The sequence below is a fragment of the Camelus dromedarius genome, chromosome 2 (genome assembly GCF_036321535.1).
Source record: "Camelus dromedarius isolate mCamDro1 chromosome 2, mCamDro1.pat, whole genome shotgun sequence".
Taxonomy (NCBI): domain Eukaryota; kingdom Metazoa; phylum Chordata; class Mammalia; order Artiodactyla; family Camelidae; genus Camelus; species Camelus dromedarius.
In genome coordinates, this window is record NC_087437.1 from 88,150,509 (window position 1) to 88,170,521 (window position 20,013).

Below are 20,013 nucleotides of genomic sequence, written 5' to 3' on the forward strand. Positions count from 1 at the left end.
GTTTTAAAAAGTACTAACATAATCTAATTAATCAATAAGCATTTATTTTATTCTTAGATCACTAATGAAACTTTTTTTTTTTTTTGCCATTTGGGTTGAGTCAGTTGAGTCATCAACTTAAAATTAAGGCATTTACCATTTTCTGTCAATGTCAATTGTCATAAAATGATAAAATTACAATGCAAAAGATGTCCATGTGGCAGACCATTATTTTTCTATCAAAGCTGAAGTTTAACAGGCCGTAGAAATCAAATACCATATTTAGCAATCACTTTTCTCCTTTGTAAAAAAAACCAAAAAACAAAAAGAACCTCACAAAAGTGGAAGGAAGATTGATTTAGGAGTTAATTATGCAACAGTTCTGACTAGGACACCAAGAGAGGTGTCTTGGTGTCCTACTCTGTCTAGGAAAGGGAGGACATAATATGAAGTCCCTAAAGCACATTTTAGTAGAGAAGTCCAAAGGTCACCAGAGATGCAGAGGAGCTAAGGAAAAGAATGAAGTATTAGCCATTTCAGCCAATGTGGCTTTAACCTGGGTAGGAAAGAGTTAGTCATTCACCTTTTGGTATTACTTTGAAGAGCATCTCATGGGCACATGGATATTCTTGGCCTTGGTCTCCTCTGGCTAAGTTCTGTATTGCATAAGCCATCTAAAAGTAGTGATCTGTGGGTACAGTCCTTGACATTTGTGTTAATTCTGTGCTTGCTGTATCCTCAAAATGTCTTTTAAAACTTACTCATAGGGTACATTGCCAGTTATTCTCCTAAAGATAGCATTATTATCTAGTATCCTTGGAATATGTCTATTGACTTTAAAGAAGGCAGTATATGACCAAAATGCTTTCTGTCTATACAGAAGGCCCAGAATGAAATGGCATCCTGTCTGAAATCTTGCCTCGGTTTTATATTGTTCTTCAGTTTTACCATTCCCATTCTCCTGTTTTATAATTCTTCCTTCCTTTGGATGGAAGTTTATTTTTGTAATATATATAGAAAAGTAAGTGAATCATTCAAAAATAATAGGAAATGTCTATTAAATAGCTTTAAGAACATATTTTTAAAGATCATATATTGAAGCATGTTATTTGCATAGAAACATGTCACTAACTCATAGAGTTCCTGAAAATTCGTGTTATTAATTGAATTAATGTTATTAATTGAATTAATCTCTGTTTATGAAGGACACGTCTTCTTATAAAAAAAGAAATCTAATCCAGCCATCTTAAGAAAAGGGGGTCATTAGAACAAATGACTTTATATTACACAAGGACCACTCAGGGGACTGGAGAGGGATACAGAAAGGAACGCCTCTTACTTTCTTTCCAGATTCAAATGGTCCTTTTCGTCCGCATTTTTCTTTGCTCTTTTCTTTACTAACTTTCTCTGCTTGCATGTCAACCAACACAAAGTCCTGGCTCCAGTGCTGGGTAACCTTTCCATTCAAGTCCTGCTTCATGGAGCAGTTAGCTAACTCAGTAGCTCCCTGCCCTATTGATAAATTCTGAATAAGATGTTGTTTCAGCAATTACATCAAACCATGTTAACTAAATCAAAATATTAAACAGTACTGAAGAATTATATTATAGATTACTCCAAGTTGATAATTTTTATTGCTATGTTTATGGCCAGGATAAAGAAATGACATCCTAGTGACCTAGGAGTGACTTACTTTGACCTAGTGCATACCCAGTTGAAGATGAGAGGATTCAGAGTGAGGGTAAGGGGTATACTGTATTTTTATACTCTAATATTTATGGACAATTTTATAGCATTCCTGAGAGAGACTGAATACCTAGCCATTCCTCTAAGGCACTAACACATTTTTGCCATATTTGGTAGGATTTGTGTAAACATTCTATTCCTTCTTAGATCTTATCTCTTCTCTGTTAAACTATCTCCTTTGTTTCCCATTTTTCAGATTACAAAATGAAAAAACAGTGAATTCAGTTGTATAATTTTTGCCATACAGAGAAGTTGTCTTGCTGGGTAGGATATTAGAATACTATGTTGAAGGAGGATTAATAAAATGGCCACACTTAGGCTAACAGACTGCTTATTCTATGCTTGCCTTTAAAACGGTCAACTGACCTGACTGACTGGTTGCTACTCACAGCTCCAGGCCTGTAGTTAAAATAAAGCTATTAATTTTGCTGTTTCTGCTTTATTCCAGTAATTGAAAGTAGTAATCATACTTGGTTTCTGAGTTGTTCTCTAGGGAGAAGGTCACAGAACTGCAACCTTATAAAATAGTCTGAATTACTAAGAAGACCATGCCTTGGGGTCTTCTAAGATAAAGAGATTGAAAGAGTGACAACCACTAGCCTCTACAGAATCGGTCACCTGGAGACACCATGATGCCACTCTGAGTCTTATGAGAAGAAAATAATTCTGTTAATTGTTATTCTGCTTTACTGTTTGAGCTATGGCTATATAACCACCCCACCCCATCCCCAAGGTGGGCTCACAGTTTTGAAGGCACCAGCCTGCTGGGAGTCCCCTTTGCCCGGCAAAGCAATAAAATTGCCTCTTTCCTTCTAAGCTCCAGGACCCTGTCTCTGAGTTATTTGGCTCATCAGGGATGGGGGCCGATCTTTCAGCAACATGTTTACAGGTAATACATTAAAATTATTTGAAAAATTCAGCAGACCAAGAAGTAGTCACAATCCTGATGACACTTTAACTGTAAATCTCCAGTTTAACATTTCATCTCAGAATTTACTTAAAACACCACCCACCCCTCCACTACCGCCTACACACACACACACACACACACACACACACACAGATTTTAGGCTTCCTCTTTTGACTGGAGTTGGCTGGAGATGGGCTCTCTTTCAGTGACAAGGAGGAGCAAGCTGGAATTAGTTTTTTAGCTTTTGACTAGTCAGCAACAATATCACTCAACAGTATTTCTCAGCTGTGCTCCTCAGACTTGCCCCACTAAAGTGGTTAACAAGTGTCCCTTGTGGGGAGGGGTGGTCAAATAAAATGGAGATAATCTGAGCTAAAGGCACATCTCTACTGCAGAACTTCTCTGAAGCTTAAGTGTAATAGGGAAGAACAAATCTGACCCCGTATTAGATCTGTTCCTTTAGCTCTAACCCTGTGCTGTTTCCAGTGCTTAGTCAAGCTGGTTCTGCACCTTTTGCAAAAGAATGTTGCCTATAGCCTGGAATATACAGGAAAGCCCGTTCTCAAGGCTCTGACGTTTAAGAGTATAACACTTTTTCACTTATATAGAGATAAAAAGTTGAAGAACAGAAAATAACATTTGTCTTGTTGGAGGTTTACAGAAACATCATGACCTGACTTACGTGAACAGCTGCAAGAACAAAGGATTCTGACAGCAAGAAGTCTGCAGCAACCAACCACATCCTCTCTCATTTTTAGTATAAAAGAAGCCTGAATTCTGACTTGGGGAAGATGATTCTCCAGGATATTAGTCTGCTATCTTCTGGGTCTGCTGGCTTTCTGAATAAAATCACTATTCCTTGCCCCAACACTTTGTCTCCTGATTTATTGGCCTGTCATGCAGTGAGCAGAATGAGTTTGGACCCCATAACATAAGAATGCTACTTTTCGCTGGGCATCTGTAAGAGGGGACCACAGTATACTGCTTTTCTCTAATTTTTTTTGATGGTATACTTTTGTGTGTGTGTGGCACACAAAATACATTTTTGTGAAACGCTGGAATTCTAGGAATAAACACTGGGAATTCTGAGGAAGCTTCTAGCTCATTTTCACCTGATTTAAGATCACAGGTGGTTTGAGGACTAGAGTAGTGGGACAGGCATCAGAAACCAGTCTACCACAGTATCATTCAGGTTACATCAACAGGGAAGATTTCAAATGGCCCACTCTGAGCATTGGTGGATTAATTTAAATTGAATAAACTCAATTAACAAATAATAGGGATAGGGAAGGCATAGGGATCAGAGAAAAGGAAAATTGGAAGTAACTTCTGTTGCGCACCTACTACAGTACTAGAAACCACACAAGAGACCCTATGTGGCTTGTTCATTTTATTTTCATAATGTCCTCACAGCAAAAGTGTGATGCCCTTTTATAGATGAAGAAATTGAAGCTCAGAGAAGTCTAGCAATGTGTTTATTGTCACATATAGTTAACTTGCCACAATTGGCACTTGATATGGGTTTTTTAGGTTTCAAACTCATTTTCTTTCCCTACTCATAGGAATCTACTTAAAGTCAGCTTCTTTTTGGCTTCTCCTATTCCTAGAACTACTCAGACTACTCCTTCAATTTTGAGAATTACCGCTCTGAGCAGCAATGATTCTTTTCTTTACTAATCACCTGGACAGCTACTATTTTCTGGTAACTTACAATGACCACTTCTTTTTGTGATTCATCTAGAATGTTTTAAAAATTCCAGATCAGTAACCACTGAGGAGTAAATAAATGCTCTCAAGTAGTGAAAAGGAAGCAGTTCTCAATTTGCCTGCTGCCATTCTGGAATCACCCGGGATCTTTAAGAAATACTGATGCCTAAGTCTCAACCCCAGAAATCCTGATTTAGTTGATCTGGGGTGTGGCATAGCATTGGGATTTTTAAACACTACCTAGGTGATTCTAATGTGCAGTAAGGCTGAGAACAACTGCTGGTAGGGATCAAGATAAACATGTAAGTATTTCCATAAAGAAGCAAAGGAAGTGTGTTAATATTACTTTTAATTTAACAAACTCATTTTTTATTTTAAAAAAATAGCTGCTGAGTCAGACTTTTTTCAGATAGAACACGAGCAAGTTAAGGCTTGGTATCTTTTGCTATTTAAATATGTGTATTCAGTTGGGGTTCTGTGGTGTAAAATATATACTTATTGTATTAGTTAAGTTACTGAGTCTTTCCTATTTAACCTTTAAAACTCATAATCCTCCCCAAATCATGGTGGTCTCACATCACATCTCAGTGTAGATTTAATTATTGCACTAAGAAAAGCACATTATCAAAACAGTATGAAATATCCCCTTGGAAATGTTTTAAGTCCTTTTACTAATGCAGTTTTTACATCTCATATTTGTTTCTCTCTTATTAACCCTGTCAGAAGTCTCATAAATGGAACTTAAGCAAACTACCACTTTCTCAATGTAACTACAACATTTTTCAAACTATTCTTTAATTTTGGATGCTAATTTGTTTTTTCTAATGATCAAAATAGAAGGAAAAAATTTTCTTAGATTTGTTCTGGAAACAATATAGTATAACGTTTAAAAGCAAATGCTAGAGTACTGACAATAAACAATGAGTATTTATTGAAAATACAAAATACAAATTGCCAGGTTTCGGTATGGTAGGAGGCAAGGGAGAATCTAGATAAAATAAGGCTGGCAAGAATTTACGGGGCACTAACTGCATTATAGTCAAGGTCTCATTTAACCCTCCCAGTAACACTAGGATTGAGACACTATCGCTATCCCAACTATATAGAATCTCAGAGAGCAGGCTTTGAACTCACAGAGTCTATCTCTAGACCCTGCAGCCTTAATATGTTATTGCCTTCTTCAAAAAGTGTTAATGTTTTCAGCTTGAGTAACTGAGGGGTTGGTTATGTCAAACAACTCACGTACATAATTCAGGAAAATTAAAAATTTCTGAGTGGTTGTCAAGGTAATGACTTTGTACTTACACACATGTAATTTGGGGAGCTGGTATTTTACTCTGAGGTAACATTCATCAGGCAGTTAACAATATGGATCTGAAATTCAGGAGAAAGTTCAGAGCTTGAGAGGAAGATGTAGGTACCATACGTATGGAGATAGTGGTTAAGAATGTGGTAGTGAATAACATAACCAAGAGAAGAAGTATAAAATAAGAAGGGGTTTTAACACTGGATCTCTTGGAAACATCTTTAATTGTGAAGCAGATAGAACACAACTGGACTGGTAAGAAAACAAAATAACAGAATACACTATCACAGAAGCTCAGGGAAGACATTTTAAGAAAGAAATGGTGATCAGCAGTGTCAAAAGCAAACTAGAATAAGGCATGAGTAAAGGGATTCTGTATTTGACTGTTAGCAATTTATTAGCAATCTTTTAAGGAATGATTTTAATATTCTTGTAGGGCTGGCATAGACTGTGTTAGGTTATTGAGTAAATGAAGAGTGTTAATTTGGAAGTAGCTAATTTTTGTGGATTGTTTCCTATGGACCATGCACTATTGAAGGGCTTCACATGTTTTCAAATGAGTTAACCCTAGTTGGGGATTCCGTATGCTCAAGAGCTCAAGTGCATACAGAATTAAGGAATTAAAGAGAGAAATAGACAACATAGTATAAGTTTTAAAAGAACTCTATCTCAGCAAATGAAAAGATTTTTTAAAAACAGAAAAAAGTAAGAACACAGAGGATCTAAACAACACAATTTTCTACGTTGGTCTTGTTTATATTTAAAGAACACACAACAACTGCAAAATACACGTAAGATGTTCAGCAAAACCCTAAGTATTCGGAAATTGAACAACACACTTCTAAAAAGTCCATGGTCAAATTGCAAGGGAAATTAAAAATATTTTAAACTGCATGATAATAAAAATGCTATATATAAAAATTTCTGGAGACAACTAAACAGTTCTTAGAGGAAAATTTAGAACTTATTGCTTATATTAGGTATCAATGACTTAAGTTCTACCTCAACAAATGAGAAAAAAGGAACAAACTAAGTAGACAGGAGGAAATAATAAAACAGCAGAAATCAGAGATAAAAATAGATAAAAATAAAGAAAATTAACCAAGTCAAAGATGGTACTTTTAAGAATTCAACAAACATGATAAAATCCTAGATTGATCAAGAAAAATAAAAGATTATAAACTTATGGTTACCAGAAGGGGAAAGAGGTGAAAAGGGATAAATTGGGAGTTCGAGATTTACAGATACTAACTACTATATATAAAACAGATAAACAACAAATTTATACTGTATTGACAGGGAACTATATTCAATATCTTACAGTAACCTATAATGAAGAGGAATATGAAAAGGAATGTATATATGTATGTGTATGTATGACTGAACTATGCTATACACTGGAAATTGACACAACCTTGTAAACTGACCATATTTCAATTAAAAAAGAGTGAAAAAACCTAAATTAGCCATATCAGAAATGAAAGAAGGGTTTTCCGTGCAAATCACACAGCTATTAGAAGGATAAGAGAATATTAAGAAAATACTGTCTATAAATTAGATAATTTAGATAACATGGACAAATTCCTTGAAAAACACAAAAGCTTACTAAAGCTCACTCAAGAAAAAAAATATATAACATGAAGAGCTCTGTATCAATGAAAGAAACTGAATTAGTCACTAAGTATGTTCCCATAAGGAAAACTAATTCCATGTGATTTCACCAGTGAATTATACCAGATATTCAAAGAAGAAATTACATAAATTTAATTAAAATGCTTTCAGTCAATAGAAGAGGTAGGAACATTTCCAACCAATTTCATGAAGTCAACATTATCTTGATATCAAAACCAGAGAAGAACATTAAAAACAAAAACAAAAAAACCCCAATATCCCATTAACCTAGATGTTAAAATTCTTACTACAAAACTAGCAACTGAATCCTACACTTTTTTAAATTAATTAATTTTTTATTGAAGTAGAGTTGATTTACAATCTTTCAGGTGTACAGCAAGTTGATTCAGTTACAAATATAAAATCTATTCTTTTTCAGATCCTTTACCATTACAGGTTATTACAAGATATTGCATACAGTTCCCTGTGCCATACAGTAGATCCTTGTTTTGAATCCTGAAATGTTTAAAAAGGATAACAAATCACAACCAAGTATTATTTGTCTCAGAAATGCAAAGTTACATTTAACATTAAAATATGTAATCCTACATATTAACAGAATAAGAGAAGAAACATGTTATCATTTCAGGAGAAGCAGAAAAAGTACCTGATTGAATTCAACACCCAGTCATAGTAAAAACTCTTGGAAAAGTCAGAATACAAGGGAACTATCTCCATCTGATAAAAAGTATAAGAAATCTACAGATAACACCATACTTCCTTGTGCAAGTCTGAGTATTACTCTCCTCAAACTGGGAACAGGTAAAGAGGCTTGCTCTCATTGCTTCTATCCAACATTGTATATCACAGACATAGCAAAAAAGGCAAGAAAAAAATTCTTAAGGCTATGAAAGGAAGAGATAAAGCTTTCTCTACTTGTAGATGACACATCTGTTTATCTAGAAAATCTACAGGAATCTAAAACTCAACTATTAGAAAAAGTGAATTTTGCCAAGTTGCAGCATACAAGGTTAATAAAATGAAGTGTAATTTTACATACTGGTAAATAAAATTTTAAAAAGCCATTTCCAAGAACACTAAAAACCAAGTTATTCGGGAATTAAGTTTTTGAAAGATAGGCAAACCATCTGCTCTAAAAATTAGAGAACATTGTTGGGAGAAATTTAAAGAAGACCTAAATAAATGGAGAGCTGTGGATTTGGAGACTCAGTAAATGAAAATGTTAATTACCCCCCAATTTATCTATAGATTTAATACAGTCTCAGTAAAAATTCAAGTAGGACCAGTTGTAGAAATTGGCAAGCTGATTCTAACATTTATATGGAAAGGTAAACCTATTTCAAAAAAGAATATAATTTAAAGATGTACAGTTCTTGACTTTAAGACCTACTCTCAAGTTACTGTAATAAGGACAGTGTAGTACTGACACATAAAGGAATACTTTTAAAAAGCCTAGAAACAGACCCACATATATGGTCAATTGATTTCTGAATAAGATGTCATGGTAATCCACTGAGGGGAAGAAAAGCCTTTTAAATAAATCACGCTGGAATACCTATTATCCATATGGAAAATTAAATATTGATCCTTCTCAGATACACAAGAAATAACTTGAAATGGATCACAGACATAGAAGGAAAAGCCCAAACTTTAAAACTTCTTATATAAAACACAGAAGAAAATCTTAGTCACTTTAGACTAAGCAAAGCTTTTTTAGATAGAATAAATTAGTACAAACCATAGTGGAAAAAGCATTAAATTGGGCTTTATTAACATTTTAACCATTTGATTTCTGAAAAGCACTCAAGAAATAAAGTCCAGCCACAGAATGGGAGACAATATTCATTTGACATATAAATGACAAAATATTTGTATCCAGAGCATATAAAGATCTTTTACAACTTAATATGAAGATTAAGAATTCATTTTAAGAAATGGACACAAAGTTTAAGACACTTCACAAAAGATATCTGAATAGCTCAAATCTCATAGTATATGGTCAACATAATAGTCATTAGAGAAATGTAATTTAAATGATAAACAAATCATCAGTAGAATGGCTAATACTAAAAATATGGAATATACGGGTTGTTGGTGAGAATATGGAGGGAATGGAATTCTCATGTAATATTAATGGGAGTATAAAATGATACAACTACTTTGGAGAACTATTTGCGTATTTCTATAAGTTAAACATATACATGTCATATGACCCAGCCATCATTGCTAGGTCTTTACTCATGAGAAATGAAAACATATGTCCACAAAAAACCTTGTACATGAATGTTTGATCCACTTTATTCAAAATAAGCTCAAACAAGAAGCAACCCAAATGTCCATCAATAGGTGAATGGTAAACAAGGTATGTCATTCATATAACTGAATGTTACTCATTAGTACAAAGCAACAAACTACTGATATTCTTAAAGTCATGTTGAGTTAAAGAGCCAAATAAAAAGGGCATCTTTTGTATTATAACATTTATATAAAATGCAAACTAATACAGGTGCCAAAAAGCAGGTCAGTTACCTGGGTCCAGGGATGGAAGGAGGGAGGGACTGCAAGGAGGAATGAGGAATTTTTTGAAGTTAGTTTAAATGTATATTTTAATTATGGTGGTAGTTTCAGGGTATATATAGCTATTAAAATTCATAGAATTTTGCATTTTAAATTGATATGACTAATCTTATGCAAATAAGCCCTCAATAAAGTAGATAAGGCAAAAAGCAAAACAAGACAACAGAAGAAGACATAATAATTGAGACCATAAAGCAGAGATAATCACAGCCCAGGATATTTACCAAGCAGAATACAGCATTGAATAAGGCTAGTTTATATTGGAGAACCTGGAAAGACTGATACTGTACAGAGACATGGATGGGAACAAGGTGAGAGGTTGAAGACAGAATCATGTCTTTCTCTCCTGACAACTGCCTTTTAAGGAAGACACTACTTTAAATCCCAATTTTACAAATGAGGAAACTGAGGCTCAGAGTGGTTTCCCAAAGTCTGCCTGTTTTGCATATCCATATCTCCACTGAACTAGTGAATTCTGAAATGCTGGTAGCCTTGGCTGCTCTTTGAGGATGGATTCAACTACTTTTAGAAATTAAAATACCAGGTATAACAAATGATAAATATTAAAAGTATAATTACTGCTTTGTTAAAAAAATAAAGTAATAAAAATCTATTGTTACAGCTTAGTAAAATATAAATGACATGTCTTATTCAAATCTTACCTATTTGAGTCAGCTTTGAATGTGACCTTGTCTCCTATAAATAAATCACTGATTTGGGGATATGTATTAATGTTACTTTGACAGGATATGTATTAATGCTACTTTGAAAAAGAAGTTCTCAACCAGGATGTTCTTCAGTAGATGAACAGGGCAAAGTTGGGAACGACCTATGTCGTTGACATCACTCTAATAGGTGAGTGGATAAATAAACTGTGGTACATCCAGATGATAGAATATCATTCAGGACTAAAAAGAGATGAGCAATTAAGCCTCGAAAAGACATAGAGGCAGCTTAAGTGCATATTACTAAATGAAAGAAGCCAATCTGAAAAGGTTACATACTGTATAATTCCAACTACATGGCATTCTGGAAAAGGCAAAATTATGGATACAGTAAAAAGATCAACAGTTGCCAGAGGTTAGTAGGGAGGGAGAGATGAATAGGTGGAGCACAGAAAATTTTTAGGGCAATGACACTAGTCTGTATGCTACTATAACGGTGGATAAATGTCATTATAAATTTGTCCAAACCCATAGAATGTACACCACCAAGAGTGGACCCTAAGGTAAACTAGGGACTCTAGGATATAATCATGTGTCGACATAGATTCCATCAATTGTAACAAATAAATTATTCTTATAGGGAACGTTGATAATGGAGGAGGCTATTAATATGTGGGGGCAGAGGGGTATAAACGAAATCTTTGTACTTCTATCCAATTCTTCTGTGAATCTAAAATGGCTCCAATTATATGTGGAATCTAAAAATAAATGATACAAATTCTATTTACAAACCAAAAACAGACTCACAGACATAGAAAACAAACTATGGTTACTAAAGGGGAAAGGGTGGGGAAGGATAAAATTAGGGGTTGGGGATTAGCAGACACACATTACTACATACAAAAAAGATAAAAAAACGAGGAGTTACTATATAGCACAGGGAACTACCTTCAGTTTCTTGTAATAACATATAATGGAAAAGAAAAAAATATATGTATGTATATTTATAACTGAATCGCTTTGCTGTATACCTGAAACTAACATTGTAAATCAGCTATACTTCAATAAAAATTAAAAACATAAAATGGCTCTAAAAACCAAAATATTTTTTAAAAAGGTCTGGAGTAACATACTAATATACATTAATTAGGTTCCTTAGTATTTATTGAATGGTGTTGACTTCCTTATGCCTACTTTGATCATTTTTACCATGTGGGTACTGACAGTAACTGTCTCCTAGGGTTGCTGAGAGGAGTAACTACAATGATACATGGAAACGGTAGAGTCCCTAGCACACAGTAAACTTTAATGTACTATTACTGCTGTTGGTGGTGATGTTGTTGGTGTGAATAATACAATGGTTCAGGCACTATGCTGGATATCTCTGATAAAATGGTATGTAAAAGCTTATATGTGAAATCACAACGATCATTATATAACTGACTCCACTTGTACCCAGTAGTACTGTAACAGGAGGGAAAATAACTGATAGGGTCTCCCAGGTTTTAGAGGCTGGTCGCTGGTCAGGGGAGTCTGCTACAGTGGGATGTAACAGAATATAACCGAGACTGACCCTGGGGCCCAAGATAAATCCAGGAGAAAGTGAACTCAGGGGCACACTGATGAACTCAAAGACCCGAAGAATTTGAGTTGGTTATAGATGGAAGAGGAATTAAAAGATGAAAAGGAAAGATGATTTTAGAACACCAGATTCTGGAATTAGAAAGTTTTCCTGTTGAGTAGACGGGTGTAATAGAAGTCCAAGATGTGGCAGTACTTGTGAGAGGGTAAAATAAACTCCACATGAAAACTGTTCAAACTGGGCACTGCGAGGCTACCTTGTCTTATGTTTTGAATTCCCAAGTGTCCTGACGGAATGGGAGAAGTCGATTTACAGAAACCAATTCTAAAAATCACACGTTTAGGTCAGTAGGTGGCAACAGTGAGGTTACAGTGAGGGTGCTGGAAAGCTGATGCGTACTTCAATAAGGAGAGGATTTTGGAATCAGGTGAGAGTAAAGATCTGGAAGTGGCACCTCCCAGCTCCATGAGGCAGAAGAAAAGATAGTGGCTTTCGTCTGAACTCTATACCCTACTATTAAACTGTTTACTTTTCCCAATGGCACTTTCTCCTCGACACATACCTCAGCTTATCTTAGTAGCTTATCTTTTTGAAGGAGCTGTCTTTCCCCAAGGACGAGGACAAAAGAGCCAAGGATTCATATCCTAAAATGACCTTTTTTTCTTAAGATGCAGATTCATTCATTCAACCTGCTGCTATTCTTAGTGACTGACTGATCTGTCAGTGGTAGAGGCTTCAAATAATTAGTCACCATTTCCTGAGTATTTAGAATGGAGGTATTTGTAGGTCAGTGTTAGAAACGACTCCATAAAGAATCCCTGGTCTATTAGCAACACAATTAACTTCTATTGTTGTGTGTGTGTGTGTGTGTGTGTGTGTGTGTGTGTGTGTGTGTGTGTGTGTGTCTGAAATTCTTTTGGCTCTGAAGAATAAATTTAGACACATACTTTAGTAAGTAGGGAGTCTGGTTTGAGAATTCTCTTTGCAAACTGTCATTTCCAAAACCTAAGCAGTACTAAGGTAAATACTGATTGAATTTAGAGATACAAAACTTGGTTTAAAACAAAATAGTTTATGTAACTAATCTGAAAATAAATACACTCCCTCTTTTACAAACCTTAGTAAATATGCTCAAATTAAGGTTTTAGTGTTTAACAACATTGAGAGTGTTACTATGGTTAATTAAGTAAGGTCCTAAAAACACGGCTATCAGTACTGTTATCAAAAAGCTAACATAATATTAAAAGTCAAAGTCTGCACAGAATAGACTTTAATAGTGATATTAAAAGAACAGCATATTAAAAAGGATGACACTGGCAGGAGAACTGAAATGTGACTTTTTTTTTAAGTCCTCATCTTACTTGGGACTTTCAATTTATGCATACATAGATTTAAGGAAGAAGTAATTTAATAGGACAAAGATATGAATTTTTAGATACAGTACAATGTCTTGGAGACTTTTTATCCCAGTGACCTCTTCCTTTTAAAGTAAGGGTAGATGCCTTTTGGTCTTTCAAATCCATTTAGTTCATAGAAGGTATTATAATTATTAACTAGGCTGGTCTGAAAATTGGGGGCAAGCCAGCAAGAATGAATGAAGCAGTGAAAATGGTCAACCTACAATTCCGAACCTTTAAAATTGAGGTCAACTATATTTACTTTTCTTTATTCCTCTAAGATGTTAGATAAACCTTAATGTTTTAGAAAATTTTTCTGAATGTAATTTTTTTCAATGAAGTAAGGATCTAAGAAGATTAACATTACTAGATAAGATTCATTTTTAAATTCTAACACAAAACCATACATATGAGTGGTCTAATAAATTTTATAAAACAGCAGATTTGATTCCGATAGCCTCAAACTTTGGTTTTGCAGTATAAAGCCATACTTCAGGTAACACATCAACGTTAGCCGGGTGTATTAAAGGAGAGACATTAGTGTTTCATTAATCAAGTCCAATAGTAACTATCCTTGTTAATAATAAACATAATGATAATTATGATAATAAGTCTAAAGGTGGCTAATATTTTTGAGCAGTTGCTTTGTGCCAGGCATTTGAGTTTTCACACACAGTATTTCCGTTTATCTTCATTGAAATCCTGGGTGTTGCTATTCCATTTCATAAGTGAGGTGAATAAGGCTTAGAGAGTTTAAATAACTTTCCCAAGGACCCGCACTAGGAAGTGGCTACTGTTGACCTTTTGGAATCCCAGACTCACGTTTTTAAATGCCATACTATAGAGCGTCTCTAATGCTTTCTTTGACATTTGTGGTTATAGCTAACAAAAATATTTCTATCTTTCTAAATATTACGATATTATGTAATTCCATATGTGAAAATAGTTCTAAAGTTCACTGAACAAAAAGAAAACTATCAATTATTTCCTTTTAGATTTACAACCTCTGAGAGGTTGAATTTATTTTTTATCAGTTAAAAGAGAGAACTGTTCTAGTGTTCTGTGTATAATCGTATTATCTTATCTACCCAAACCACTTTTTCCCATACTTTATCTAACTTAAAGACGATTTGAAAACAAAAGACCTCCGTTTAGCACAGTCCTTCCAGTAATGAAATTTCAAATTACTCTGCATGAATAACAAGGAGAAAATATTGTGATGACATTAATACTACTTTGAGATGAAAAGTAATTGCATTAAATAATACTGTAAACTGCCAATTTTAAAACACAGATGTCATCTTGTCTTAGCTGTATAGGTCACTGAATTTTTATATGTGCTTTATCTGTGTAACCATCACCCAGGCAAGATGTAGAACATTCCAGCACCCCAGATGCTTCCTTCTCAGTCTATCTCTTGCAGAGTTTTGACTTCTGTCAGCATCATTTGGTTTTGTTTGGTCTTGAACTCCATATACATGGAATCAGGCAGAATATACTCTTTTATGTCTGGTTTCTTTCACTTAGCATAATGTCTGTGAGTCTGTTCATTCATAAGTGTATCAATAATTCTTTTTTTTTTTTCACTGCTGTGTAGTTCCCATTGTATACAATACCAGTATTTAATTTACTCCAAATGTTGAGGAACATTTGGGTTGTTCTAGGTTTGGCTATTGTAAATAAACCTGTTATGAACATTTAAAAAATAAAAATAAAAATAAAATACGGATTTCATTTTAAAGGGGGTTAAAAAATACTCAATGAAGCACTTAAAAATCAGAAGGCCAAATGTGTTCCTAGACTCAAAATGTCTATCATCATTTTCAACACAGCCATTAAACTATAAAATTAACAAACCAGAATATTTAGGGGCAGAACCATATTGTTTCTTTCCTTTTCACTCCTTCCCTAGATTTAGTATATATGTGAATTTCCTCTATCTTTTTATCCATATTTATCAGAAATATTCAACTTTTTTTAGTGTAAATAAATATTTGATTTTAGAAAGTTAGAAAAACTTGTATTCATTTTATTCTTATAAATAACTATCAACTTCATACATTCAATTACTATAGTATGCTATGTTCTTTGGGTGGCAAGATTTCAGGCTCCTTTTTTAATTATATTTCTTTAGTAGTTTCCAAATTTTTTCTTAGAATTTAAATTAAGGACAAAATAAATCTGGACTAGGAAAAATAAAAGGTGGGCATTGCAGTTTTAGCTTTACCTCTTTTTTTACTTTCTGTATCTACAGAAAAATACAATAATAGTTGATTTTTACAACAATAGTTTTCAGATATTTCAAAATTCTAAGTAGAAGATTAAAACAGAGTATTATGTAAGATTGAGTATAATCCTTTGAAGTCCACTGGTGCTAATGTTCAATACTTTCGAGTTGCATTTGTTTGCTTCTTATTCAAATAATATACAAATGCCAATATTTTCATAGATTAAAAGAATGAATAATGTATGCCAGTATATTCCCAAATAGGAATAAATTAAGATTCCATAAGTCTTTTTAACTTTGTGACTCAATCATACTTCAAATTTTTTAGTTTTTTCTTTTTAGTTATTAAAGACACTTCTGTTACAAAAAAGTATGAAAACCATAGATCAAGGGAAAGGAGAAATAAATTTCCCATGATCAATATTATGATTTTTCACTAGAGACTATAATAAAGATTTACTTTTTTAAAATAAATGAATGACCTAGAAAAAATTAATCTCTTTTCTTATTTATAATATTCTAGTTAGAGACTGGCCATGGAATTAAGGCAAAATCTGATGATTCTGACCAAACGTTGCAGCAAAAGTTCTAAAAGACAGTAAGTTATAAAATATAAAACAAAGAAGAGCTAGAGTGAATTTTGAAGCACAAAAATACATAATTTAAAACTGATTTTATACACGAAATCATGGAACATAAACAAGTTTGGGGCTCAGAGGCATCAATGCTCTCAATAACAAGCCTGTTTTGCACTAGGATGTGTAAACACACAAATCAATTTGTTTGACTGAGATGCTAATTTTATCTTGAAAATTTTCCATTGTGTGAAACTTATCAGAGTATTAATACATTATTTAGAGTATGTGATAGACAGGGAAGATCAGCAAACACTGAAATACCCTGAAGATGTGGGAAAATGTTACTAAGCCTAAAGTTCTCAAAGAGAGATTTCTTTGCTCAAATCATTTCATTTGCAGTCATTAAATCAATTTTTAACATTGAGATATTTAATGAAACTCTCACAATTTTATGATTTTAGGATATTTTCAACAAAACAGAAAACTAATGAAACACCAAAATGGTTGTTTCTAGATTATTCCATAGTTCTAAATGTTAACTGAAGTACATTTGGTAGAATATTTAACCCAGTTAGAAATTTTCAAGTTGTAAGTTTCTAATTTAGGTGTAGGTCTTTTGACTGAACAAAACAATTTGATTTAGTGGGAAATCCTTAGTGAGGACAGGCCAATTGCAGGAGCCTCACCCTTGCAGAATTATTTAGGTCAAACTGGGGAAAGTGGAGACAAGTTGCCTGCCCTCGTGTCTTCTGGGGGGGAAGAGAGAGTGAAGGTGACTCATAAGGAACAGTCCATGAGATGCCAAGCTACCTAGCAATGGAGCCTGTTGGTAGAGGCAGTGACGTGAGTAGGGAGGAGGTCAGGTGCTGCCCAAACTCCTGCTCGCTCTTTTTTTCTCTAGGGTTTTTGGCTCCTTGTCAACATGGTTGTTCTCTGCCTTTAGGATCCACTTTTGTGAAGTAATGGTTAAGAGCATGACCTTTAAAGCCAGACATGATGAATTTTTAACACAATTCTGTAATTCAGGTAAGTTGCTTAACTTCCCTCTTAGGGATGATGTAAAGATTAAAAGAAATAAAACAATATGTGTTAGCTGTTATTGTTACACGCCTCACATTATTTCTCCCTTTCATTCATTCTGTTATTGTTGCTTTACTGTAAAAATATTTTGTCAGTTACATCCTGTGGATTGTCTCCGGATCAGTGTCTTGACATTTTCTTATGTAATCACAATACCACTATCACAACTAAAGAAAATAAACAATAAATTTATATTATTATCTAATATACCCAACATAGTCAAATTTCTTCCATTGTCAAATAAATGCTATTTGTATTTTTTAATCATTCCAGAATCCAATGAAAGTTCAGACATTGCAGTTAGCTATTATTAAAATATATTTTTAAGGAACTCTCTTTTTGCACCTATATTGTTTTTCACTCAGAATAGTTCTTGTGTAGCAATTATTAAGTATCATTAACTTAACACAGGCACTGATTTTTGTGGACACCAGAGGTGATCACTCAACACACATAGAAATTAACTCACAATCTACCAGATGATTACAGAAGAATGCCAATTTAAGGTAAGATGGTAAAGAAAAAAAAGCTTTCAATAATTGATACTAATACAGTGCTTTTCAGTTTACAACAGTCTTTCATATGTTATCGCATTTGAATCTCAGGGAAGTTTTAGAAATCCCTGTCATAAACAGAGAAAGAAACTGAAGTTCAAGAGTGTTAAATGAATTGCCTAAGGTATTAATGACAGTAAGAGCAATTTCCTTGGTTTATAATGAATATATAAATATTTGTTGAAACATTAATAAAAGTGAGAAAATATAACAAGATTTCTGATTCCAAATCTTTACTATGATATTTGGTTTCAGTTTTAGAAAAAAAACTCTGACTTTTTTTCCTAAGACCTAGACTTACTGACGGTGTGCCAATGACTTTATAATCTCTGTGGTAGGAGAGTCTCTGAAACGTTTATGCTCAGATACAACCCTAACAGTATTATCTGAAGGTGACGGCTCATTCGCGATTTGAGATCAGGCCCGTGGGAGGCATATGTACCCAGTTTCCACCAGGATGAGCTCTCAGCAGCCAGATTGATAACACTCACTCTTCTCCCCGGCTGATTAGCCGAACAGTCTAGAAACAGACCTGTGACTAAAGCAGGACCACTCAGGCACTCCTCTCCAGGACATGTGAATATCTGAAAAGAGAGACACAGAGACCAGTACAGATTGGTGGCTAAGACCAGTTAATAACGGCAGTGCTCTGAGGCGTAGACTGGTGAGGACCTCAGAGCTGCCTTAGTTTCTGATGTGGTCATTCCTTCTTGGTTTTCTGTGACATATTCTAGTACCCAAATAAGCTTTTTGGCCAAATAGTCATAATTAGATTCTGTTGCTTGAAACCCAAAGAACCTGAATCAATAGAATATTACAGAGATTGTATTGGGTGTTTAGGCTATCTGGGTTGAAGTGTAGAATATCATTTAATATCTGAAAGACCTTAAGAGTTGGGAAAGACCCACTAAAATGGCAACAAGGGAGATTCTCCCCTGCCCTGCCTGATTCCACACTGTCTCAGGTGGGCAGTAAGATTACATTTGCACCATGGCAAACAGTAGGACTTGTTTCTGGTACATGGTTTGACTCTGTACAAGTTAGTGGTATTCCTACAAGTGAAAATATTTATTTTAGGGATACAGGACAGCAGATTTAATAGCAAAATTTTTTTAAAAGCATATGAACAAGTAATCCAAAACCACCTAAACTATTACTTAGAACTACCAGAGCCATCCAAATAAAGCATATAAATTCACAGATTTCACTGTATAACCCAAACCACATATATATTTTTCAATTAGAAGTAAATGATTATCTGAACTACTGATACCTGTACACACAATTTAAAGCACAGAAAGTGATTTTACAAAATCATTTATTAAGGCGCTAGTGGAGATTATTTATGTATTTTATGATTACCTTTGATACAAAGTTTTAAAAAAATGCTTTAAAATTAATGCACTGTAGAATCATCACCTGTAAAATTCTTTAACTGATATATTAATGTGCACTCAGTTCACTGAAGATCTATTTGCTATGCATTGTTCCCTGTCTTATTTACTTGTGTACGCAGTGTCTAGCACCATGCTTTACACAAGTTTAGGCATCAATTAATATTTGTTGCATAATAAATGAATAAATGCAATAATCCAATTGAGGAGTTTGCAAATCCTCATTTGTATATATACAACTAGCACAAATGGATGGGAAGGAAAATCAGAATAACTTTGCAGCACCAAGGCTCATATTCATTTTTTTCTTTCCTAATTCAAAGAACACTTAGTTTTATAAAATGTGGCATTTGTGATTTCCAATTATAATATACCCTTTTTTGTGACTATGAGGATCACTCAAAGCCTCGTTTTTCTATGAAACATTATCTGGGTCTATTTACATGCAATTCTTTTCACTGACAACATTCAAATTATGGACTGCTGAATGGATTTTTAAAATTTTAATAAACTATTTTCATACATAGAAGCAAGATGAATAAATATTTTTCTGTAATGGACATGAAGCTCTCGTGCTCCCTCTCTTTCACAGTCTTCTCTTTTTATGCTAAGAGATTGTTATCTCTTTATCATTCAGCTCTATTTTAGGCACTTGCTCTACTTCTTTTGCAGACTCACT

General features: G+C 34.1%; 1 long non-coding RNA gene across 2 annotated transcripts in view; it reads right to left on the reverse strand.

Moving 5' to 3' along the window:
- The window catches only part of LOC135318960 (uncharacterized), a 115,554-nt gene that overhangs the window by 11,796 nt on the left and 83,745 nt on the right, over positions 1-20,013 (reverse strand). The window contains exon 3 of one of the 2 annotated variants that reach the window (XR_010377434.1): positions 18,473-18,524. This is a non-coding gene — a long non-coding RNA (uncharacterized LOC135318960). Of the gene's footprint in view, positions 1-18,210; positions 18,525-20,013 lie in introns of those variants that run through there. The other variant, XR_010377435.1, reaches the window with a different exon arrangement.